The sequence below is a fragment of the Pteropus medius genome, unplaced genomic scaffold, assembly GCF_902729225.1.
Source record: "Pteropus medius unplaced genomic scaffold, Ma_sr-lr_union100, whole genome shotgun sequence".
Classification (NCBI taxonomy): Eukaryota; Metazoa; Chordata; class Mammalia; order Chiroptera; family Pteropodidae; genus Pteropus; species Pteropus medius.
In genome coordinates this window covers 12,402,068-12,412,076 of record NW_024340696.1, presented here as the reverse complement: position 1 = coordinate 12,412,076, position 10,009 = coordinate 12,402,068, and the positions used below count along the sequence as shown (strand labels likewise).

Below are 10,009 nucleotides of genomic sequence, written 5' to 3'. Positions count from 1 at the left end.
AAAGAAACATTCAACAATTTAATTTCTTTCCATGGAATACTAACAGTTTAAGATATAGTATTCAACAGACTATAATTGGGGAAATGGTATCCCAGACAGAAGAATTGCATGTCGGTCAAATTTGCTTTGAAGAGGGCCCAAGATCAAGGGGAGATCTTAATTGAGTCTACTCGATAGACTGTGCTTTCTGCTTTTTAATTTCTTGGATGACTAATCTACGATAGTATCCTAAATTTACTGGGGAAAAAAATATCCCTGCTCACTTTCCACTGCAGAAACACAATAAGTAACTGTGAACAATTATTTCCCCTGACCTTCCTAAAAACCTCATCTGGGCTGAAGAAAAGAATAAGAACCAGCCACCTCCTTCACGAGAAGGGATGATGAGACCAAATATAGACGTGATCTAAGGACATCTGAGAGTAAATTAACATGAGCAGGGCACACTAGGTCCCAGGCCCCAGGCTAGGACCGGAGGCAGTGACTGTTTGATCCTTACAGCCTGCCTGTGATGCGTCATTGACCTGTCCATCTGAGGAAGACCCAGAGCCTGGCACTGTGCCTCCACTGAACAGACACCCAATAAATCTTTAGTAAAGGAAGGAAGGGTGGAAGGAAGGAAGCAAATTGAAGTTTGCAGATGTTAACTTGCCCAACGACACGACACCTTTAGCAAGCAGGAGAGCCAGGACTCGAAGGCAGAATAGCTTGGCTCTTCCACGCCTCGCCAAGCTTTTTGTTAACCAGCACACAACCAGCTTCTAGAACCTGGCTTGCGGCTCTGATTACTTTTGCTCAGGACGTTAGCTTTGGCATTATTGTAGCTTGCGCAATCAAAATTTTTGTGTTTTATACAGCCCTTATTTTTCGGGGGGCCTGAAAATAAGAGCTAAAATTTAGTGACTACTTTCTATGGACCAGTCACTAAACTGTGAACTTGACGCACCTCATTTCCTAAGAGCATCCTAAGAAATAAGGACAATTATAGCCCGCACTTTACAGATGAGGAAACTGAGGAGCAGAGAGATGAGCTGACAACCTCTAATTAGGTAGTGAAGTTGGGATTTGAACTGAAGCAGTTTGACCTCAAAATTCCTCCTCTTAGCCTCTTTGCTAAATCCGTTCTCTCCGTCCAGTGACAGACATGAGAAGGAAAGACAGAAGTAAGTACTACCTGCAGCTGGATGATTAAATATATTTATTTTGTTAATTTAACCCTTAAAAGTGTTTACATAGTACGGTACGCGTATCAATTCATGTAATTCTTATACCATAACACAACAGCATGGGGCCAATACTGTTGTTTCCATTTCATAAAAGAGTAAACTGAGGCACAGAGAGTTAAATTTAACTTGCCCACAGTCAGACAGCTAGTGGCAGAGCTGGGATTCAAACCCACGTAGTCTGGCTCCTTAGTCCTTAGCTGAAGCCCACAAAGAGCTGCCTGATGAGCACGAGCAGGCATCTCATTTAAAAATGAAATACTTTCCCAAGACCAGTGGCTAAAATGGTCTCTAAGAGGAATGTAGAGCCATCTGCAAGTTCTGGAAGTTAACTGGGGCCAGGGAGCTTGAATGACTTAATCACCGTTCAATTTAGATTCCCTGGCTGAATGCGTTCCTGTTCGTCCCTACATGAAATTAATAGCCAATTCTTTGTTTGCATTCTTGTGGGAAGGGTGGGCCATTCTCCCTATGCCCATAGTTTACAGAAGAGTAAGCTGTTGGCCAGCATCGGGAAGGTAAAAGCTAGTACGTGTAGGGTAGCAAATCCCTTTTGTCACATGAACCTCTCAGGGATGGGTCAACTCTTGCTTATTCTGCTCGTCTGGGAGCTGGGCCCCTTCCTTCCTCTTTGCAGGAAACCTGCCGTGGGGTCAGTTCACAGCTCTTCCGCACCTCTGACAGAGGGAGCTGGAGGAAGGAAAGGAGAAAAGAAAAGATACGAGGCTGTTTTTTCGTTGTTGTTGTTAAGACAAGAGGCAGAAGGTCTCCTAAGGAAGCGGTAGGAAGCTGCAACCACAGCATCTGTAGAAATGACGTTGAGCCATTACCAGTGAATCTTGAGCAGCACAGTGTCTGCCCCCAGCTACTCTGGAAAAACGTGAGCTCCTGGAGAGAAGAGAGTGATGTCTGTCCTGGCACAGGGCAGGCGCTCAATGGATATATATGTCAAATAACTTGTGACTTGAATATAAGTTAAGGGCATGTCAAAGAATTGGGCTTCACTTTTCTCTGGTCCATAAATGTTTGCCTCCCTTTTCTGTTTACCAGTATGACTAAAGGGACGCTATGTGAAGCCTCATTCCTGGCACTCTTTTCTTTTCTCCCGCTTTGCCTATGCCACATCACATTGAGGTGCTTATGTTTGGGGGGGGTCAAGGGTGCCGGCTATGGAACCCGGTTTCAGCACTGGTCCAGCAACATATCGGTGTGAATTTGGGCACGTTACTTAACTTCTCTGGGCCTGGAGTGCCTTGTTCTCTTGTTCCCCTTGAAAACATCCACTTCCCCTTCCAGGAGCCAGGTCAGGATCATCCTTGTCCTCCATCTCAGGCCAGCTACCCTAGCGCTGGACACACCTTCCCCTACGGCGTCTGCCTCAGTCTGTTACTGTCATCAGTTCACCTGTCTGTCTCCGCTCACAGATTACAAAATCGATGACACCCCGTTATCTGTCTCTGAATCCCCAATACCTGGGTGATGCCTGGGATGTTACAAGAAGCTCCACAGAGGCTTTTACAGAAGAGGAAAAATGGGAATGAAGAAGGAAAGACAGATACAGAGAGGAAGGGAGAGCAGACAAAGTGAATGACTCATTTAGAATAGTCCAGGTTGGAGAAGTGATAGAAAAACATTCTTTCCCCGAAATGTTTATTCTGCCTGCCCAGTGTCTAAAATGTCTTCCTTGGGAAATTGGTTCCTAGGGGTAAAGACACTGTCTTACAGATCTCCTTGCTTCTTTCCCAAGGGTAATGTGTTAAACTATCAACAGCCAAACACCCTAGCATTCCTTTACAAGACGGATTTTCAAATACAAGTGAGGGGTAAGCGTGTCAGCGTTTCTATGCTAAACGTAGAGGAAAGGGGCCCCCAGAAGGGAAGGGAGGGATCAGTGACTTTTAAAAATGTCGATCTCAGTGAGTCATAAGAATGGGAACACTCAATTCACATTCCCACCGTGCCTCGCCCTGCCCGCCCCTTTCTCTTTCATGCATATTCCTTGGAGAAGGTTCTTTCCAGGCTCCAGCTTCTCATATGCAAGACCAGAATCTCTAGTGTCTACTCCACTGCTTCCGCTGACAGAATAGCCTGTCTCTCTCTCTCTCTCCGTCTCTCCTCCACTTCTGTCTCTCCTCTCTCTCTTCCTTTCCTGAGCAGTATGGTTCATGACATTTCAGCTCCCTTTGAGTTTGAACATGGTAAGAGAAAAGACTAATTTACTAACATTCCAGAAGTGTCAAGGACCTCCGAGGTCACTTTGTCTAATTCTCAGCCTCATGTCAGAATCCTCTCCAGCAACCCCTTCAAAAGTAGACAGTACCCCTTCCAGAAGTGGGTAGTTGGCTTCTGCTTGAACCCTTTGAGAGAAGAGGTATTCACTGTCTCTTGAAGCGGTCATTTCATTTTGGAAAGCTCCAATGGCGAAGTATAATCCAGAATCCGCCATTCTGAAAAGTCTATGAAGGAGAAAGACAAGTGGTTTGTGTTAGATGACACTTGAGGAAATCCTGCAGAGTTCAAGGATAAGAAAAGGATTGTGTCTTTGCCTCATTTTTTAATAGGCACAGATTTACCTACATAAATAAACAAGTATGACAGTTAATTTTTATGTCAGCTGGATTGGGCTATGGGATACCTAGAAATCAAGTAACACATTATTTCTGGGTGTGTCTGTGAGGGTGTTCTAGAAAGGATCAGCATTTGAATTAGTACACTGAGTAAAGAAGTCACCTTCACCAGGGTGGGTGGGCGGCATGCAATCTGTTGAAGGCACGGACAGAACAAAAAGGCAAAGGAAGGGTGTATTTGCTCTTTGTTTGAGTGGGAACATCCATCTTCTCCTGCCTTTGGATGTCGGTGCTCCTGGTCCTTGGCTTTCAGACTCTTACGGAATTACCCCACTGGCTTTCCTGGGTCTCCAGGAAAGCTTGCAGATGGCAGATCATGGGACGCCTCAGCTTCCATAATCACATGAGCTGATTCTTATAATAAATCTCCATTTATATACATATCCTAATGGTTCTGTTTCTCTGGAGAACCCTGACTAATACAAGTGTAAACAAACATGCTATATCTTTTGATCACATTCCCTTAATGGATTTTTTCCCTTAATAAAAATACTATTTACAATTTCTCAAAGAGTGGTTCTCGAACTTTTTAGACTCTATATCCTTTTATACTCCTAAAAACTTATTGATGACCCCCCCCCAAATTTGGGTGTTTGTGAGTTGTAGCTAGCAATATTTAATATGTTAAAAACTAGAACTGGGAACAAATTTCAAGTTATGTATTAATTCATTTAAAAACAATTCTTAAAACCCATTTCATGTTAACATAAGTAACATAGTTTTGTGAAAGCTGACTCTATTTTCCAGAAGCAAAATATATACAGTGAGAAGAATGGCACCGTTTTCATTTCTGTAAATCTCTTTAATGCCTGGCTGAAGAGAAAATGGCTAGACTCTCATATCTGCTTCTGCATTCAATCCGTTGCAATCCCAATGTCATGGAACCTCTGGGAAACTCCACGGTGTACTCGTGTGAGAATGAGAATGGAAAAGGCAAATGATAATAATAATAATAATAATAATTATTATTATTATTACAAGTTATGATTTTATCTTGTTATGGATATGTTATTGCTCAAGACCATTAATAATAATAATAACTATTTTTATTATTAAAATAGTTTTGAGCCCATAGACCCTATAAAAAGTTCTCAAGCAACTAAGACCAGCTACATAATTTGCAAGGCAAACTGAAAATGTGGGATCCTTTGTTCCAAAGTTATCAAGAATTTAAAGACAGCCACAGCACAGCACTAAACTGAGCCATGGGCCCTGTGTGACCGCGCAAGTTCTGAGGACAACTTCAAAAGTCTGCACCACTCTTTGAGAATTGCTACTGTAGCGTACAGCCTGCATCTTGAATCAAATGGCTGGCTTGGGACTATTAGTATCCACCAGGGCACTACAGAGGCAAGAGTGCATGTGTGTCTGTGTTTTGAGCTGCTGGAACACCAGGTGTAAATGGTCTTGAGTAATAACCATAACAAGATAAAATCATAACCTGTACAGTTTTCTCTGTGGGTGCCTACCACAGAACCTTCTACCCTATCAGCCTATTATGCCCCACTGACCACATACCACATACACGTACATACAAACACACATCCTTCTAGCTGTTGGGTTGCACCCCTTGTGTTCCAAATGGCCGCACATCAGATAGTCAGGTGCTTGTCATGGTTTCCTGTTTTGTGTTTTTATTGTGGTTACAGACTTTGATCAGCAAAACTGTTATCTATAGTCCCCATTTTCCTGTTTGGTGCTTGACACATAGTAGGCACTCTGCATTTGCTGAGCCAAATTCTACAGTTCTAGTGGTTAGGGGAAATTCTACTTATTGAATGCTGTTAACAACCGATGGTTGGCAACGCAAATACATCATTTGGTCTGAGAACTGAAAGTCTTAGGGAAATCAGCAATCTCACTGCTAATTGGTGGACTTGTGTAGTCAAATGACAGCACATTATTCTCCAGCAGCAAGCTAGCAATATTTCGTAATGTTCCTCAGATATGTATATGACTTAATAAAGGTCATAAGTTTGTATAGTATTTAGAATGCCCTTAGAATCCTGATGACAAGTTAGACATTTTCAATGAACATGATACACATTTATAGATTTAATGCAGGCCTGTTTATAATGCTGGTCAAATCACCTCTCTCTCCGGCACAAGGGAAAGTGAATGTGGCCTCTTTCCCACTCTAGACAAAAATCGCACAATAAGGCTATTAATCCTTTACTTGAAATGGCAGGACATTCTTTTATTCATATTAGAAGTCACCACTACTGCAAGGGACCCAGGATCTTTAGTTCAAATCTGCTGTTTATAGGCCGGAAAACTGAGGCTCAGAGACAAGAAGTGACTTATTTGTCCAAAATCACACAGCTATTTAACAGCAGCTCTGGGACACTCATCCAGTTCTCCTAACAATTAGATAACGAACCATTCACACCAGAAGAATGTGGGTTGTCAGTTCTGTGTGGGTCCACATTACTGAAAATGTCATCGCTGATTCGTCAGGGGATCGTTAACAAGTGCAAAACATCTCCAAATCCAGTTAGACATCAAACCTTCCACTAGCGCCCTGAATATCATCCCTTCCCATATGTTTCTTTGAAACATCTTTCCTCCCTTTTCAGCATCTTCATTCACTTTCCCTTCACTAGCCCCTTTTTCTTCCTTCCAGTGTTTATTCATCACCTTGAGGAGAAGAAAAAAACAAGCCTTCATGTGGCTGGCTGCTCCATGGAGTTATAATTCTATTTCTTTCTCTCCTGTTACTGCCAAACTCTTGGAAGTGATATACACACCGAGGCCACCCTTTTCTCATCTCCCTTGACTTCCGTAAGCCCTTGCAATCTGGCTGCTATCCCGGTGCTTTACAGAAACCAACCACTCGAGGGTCAGTGATGTGCTTGTTTCTAAATCAAATGGCTTTGACTTGGTCTTAATTCTCCCTGACATCAAGGGCCATGCTTCCCTGATAGTGACAGTTGTCATGATAATACAGAAGCTTTTATACTTAAAAGTAGGTCCAGTATTAAAGGGCCAGTTGTAAGTTAGGTAGTTAATAGCGTGGGCTTTGGAGCCAGACTGCCTGGTTCATCTCTTTCTTGCACAATTTCTTAGCTGGATCCCTTAAGCGAGTTGTGCCCCAGCCTCCGTATGTGCAAAACAGGAACATAACAGTACCTGGCTCACAGAGTTTTGGTGAAAGTCCATGAAATATGCTTAGAACACTGACACTTATTACATGTTCAATAAATAGGAGTTGTAAATCTAAGGTGACCAAGAAGAGTCTAAGTTTGCAGGCCCTGTCTACTTATCCACTGAATAGAAGGTGTTAGTTTATGCTCTGGAGTTAATGTTTCTCCTTCCCGCTGTCACACATCCCTCTCTTGGGCATATTTCCTCAAAATAGATCGATTTGGAAATCTTTTGAGGCAAATGACATTCCCTCCCCAGATGGCCTCTATAAGTATCTCAGAGATCAATGGGATCCATATCCCAATCACCCAAGATTCATTTTAATGAGGAACAGATTCAAATGAAAGTTAAATTCATGAAACACCCGTGACTTGCAACAAACATCTCCAAGAGGCACTTCCCCCTTTCTGCAAGCTAAGCCTTTTTCTCCTCCAATCCCCAGCTGGCTCCCAAATTGGTATGAGGCTGCTGAGGTTCATTCTCAGCTCTAGCCACATATTCGAGATTTTTTCCAATTTGCTCTTCACTTTTCCTTGCCTTATGCTGGCAACTGCAGAGTGCATAAGCTCAACATTTTCCACATACTCTATGGTTCCCTCTTGATAATGATGAGGCTGATGAGGCTGATGATGCCGACGATGGAAGATATTTCTTGAGTGCTCGCTATGTGCCAAGCTTGTTTCTAAACACTTTAAATGTATCTTCATCCCCACTATACAATGCTTTGCCTCAAAAACACATGCAGAATTCTGCATTTTCTCACTTTCAATTTTAAAAAATGACCTCTACTTTCATTTCCGTTATGACAAACATCTCTCTTAAGTAGCATGCTCAACACTCTCATTGCTTTTGTGTATATAGGAAATAAAGGATTCAGTAATATTCAGAAGACACTTCAAAACCAAGCACACACACAACCAACAAGCCATAAACAAGGGACAATCAGACGTCCAAAACTAAAATAACTGCTCCAATGACCTGCTCCTCTCTTTGGTGGTAGTAGAAGAGCTTTTGTCCAGGGCCTGACTTTGTTCTTAGCTACAAAATAGAATAAGCTGAAAGATCACTAGAGAAGCTCCTGTAGGATCATTGAATGTTTACCAGATCCCAGGCTCTGGGCTAAGAGCTTAACATGCATTATCCTATTGAATCTACAAAACAATCATGAGCCGAATAGTGTTATTACCTTCATTCTACAGATGAGGAAACTGAGGTTAAGAAAATAATCTGCTAAGGCATATTAAGCCAAGATTCAGACCCAGATGCATCTGACTCTTGAAGTTCTTATTCTCGGCAGCCCAATTTCGAGGTTGACTTTGGCAGCAGTACGTTTCCTTTGGTTTTCCATCCACGTCTGACCGTTGATGTCTCCTCTGGCTTCTCTCCCTTCCTTCATTCCCTGGGAGACTCTTTAGATCCTAGGGGTGATCATTCATTTTCACATCACTGATCTTTTATTAAACCATTGAAAGCCCTCTCATTCACCCTTGTCTCTCTAAAGACTTCCACAGCTCCTGGCACATAGTTCATAAATAATACAAATCACCTTTCTAAAGATTATTTGAAAACAATCATTTAATTCTCATTGCATGACCTAAGAGCTTCAACCTTTAAGACTATGGTTTTTGGTTCATGTAATGCTGGAGTTCATTGTGAGGCATTGGTTCTCAACCAGGGGTGATTTTGTAACCCCACGTCCACCCCTCCGGGAGCACTTAGCAATGTCTAGAAACATTTTTAATTCTCATGACTGGGAGTTGAGACGGGGAGGGTGCTAACGGCATAATACATGTAGTGGCAAGGATGCCACTAAACATCCCACAATGCATAGGATAGTCACCCACAACAAAGAACTATCTGGCCCATAGTGTCAATAGTGTTAAGTTTCAGAAAACTGACATAAGGGTTTGTTCTTCCTAAAACTGGTGTCCTGATGACTGAGATGAACCAGGGATGATAAGCGATACCGTTTAATCGAGTGCCAAGTACTGTACCCAGGGTCCAGATTATCTTTCTAGATAATTGATTTGAATAAAGATCCAGTTTGAGGATTTGATTTAATTTGGTCTGAAATTTGGATACCATTATGATTTGTTGTTTGCCTAATCTTATCTAGATATGGTCAGGCAGGAGTCTTTTAGTTTTGGAATTTGAGCGACAATTTTGAGGAGGTTGAACTTTCCTCCCTCCCTCCTCCTCTCCTCTATATCCTTCTGATTTCCAATCTCGAGTCGAGCTTTACGTTTAGTAGTATGAACCTCTTGTAACTGCCCTCTCACTCCTCTGCCAGCTCCTCCTCCCCAACCCACACTCACACACTTCCTCCACCCAGGCCCTCATTAGCACCACCTGAATTACAGGATGAAATTCCTAATCCACCTCTGTCTCGCCAGGGCTAAATCCTTGAGAGATTCAGGAGCTTGACCTGGATTCCCAGCAGCCCCTAACATGTGGCCTGAGGCACGTTTTCTCTCCTCCTCATGCTTTCCCCACCTTCCCCAGAGAGCTACTGACGCTTCAGAATCTTTCTTCATGGAGGCTCCCCCAAAGTCAGCAGAATTGCCTCTTTGCTCACACTCTAGTAACCCTTTCTGCCTAAAAGCAGGTGCCCTCCTGGTACCAGGAAGAAATGAACGTTCTTATTACTCAAGACGGGGAGTCGACACCAACATGAACCTGCACCAATAAAGCTTACTGAAATAACTTTCATCTTCATTAGTTTCCCCTGTGTATTTCTTAGTCACTTTCCCACAGTTTTCCATCCCCAGAAGCCTACCACCCTTTCCGCTGTCTAGTCACTTCCCCACAATTTCTCACCTTTATTAAAATGGTATCTAAGACCCTGAATCTAACTCCTTCTTTGAGATTATCACTCTGCACTTCTATGAAGCCCCCTTGCCATGTACAACTATTAACATCGAATAAGACTTGTATGTTTTACTCTGTCGTTTGTCAGCGAAACTCACCGTCCTGAGTCACAGAACCTAAGAGGGTAGAGGAAAAGGTTTTCTTCCC

The 10,009-nt window shown here is 42.7% G+C and overlaps 1 long non-coding RNA gene across 1 annotated transcript; it reads right to left on the bottom strand.

Annotated features, from left to right (window-relative positions):
• Positions 1–301: 301 nt before the first annotated feature.
• On the bottom strand, positions 302–8,322 carry LOC120606067 (uncharacterized). Its single transcript, XR_005653823.1, has 3 exons — positions 8,181–8,322; positions 3,448–3,679; positions 302–1,913 (listed from the first exon to the last, which is right to left on the bottom strand). It is a non-coding gene; the product is annotated as an uncharacterized LOC120606067 (long non-coding RNA).
• Positions 8,323–10,009: the final 1,687 nt, after the last annotated feature.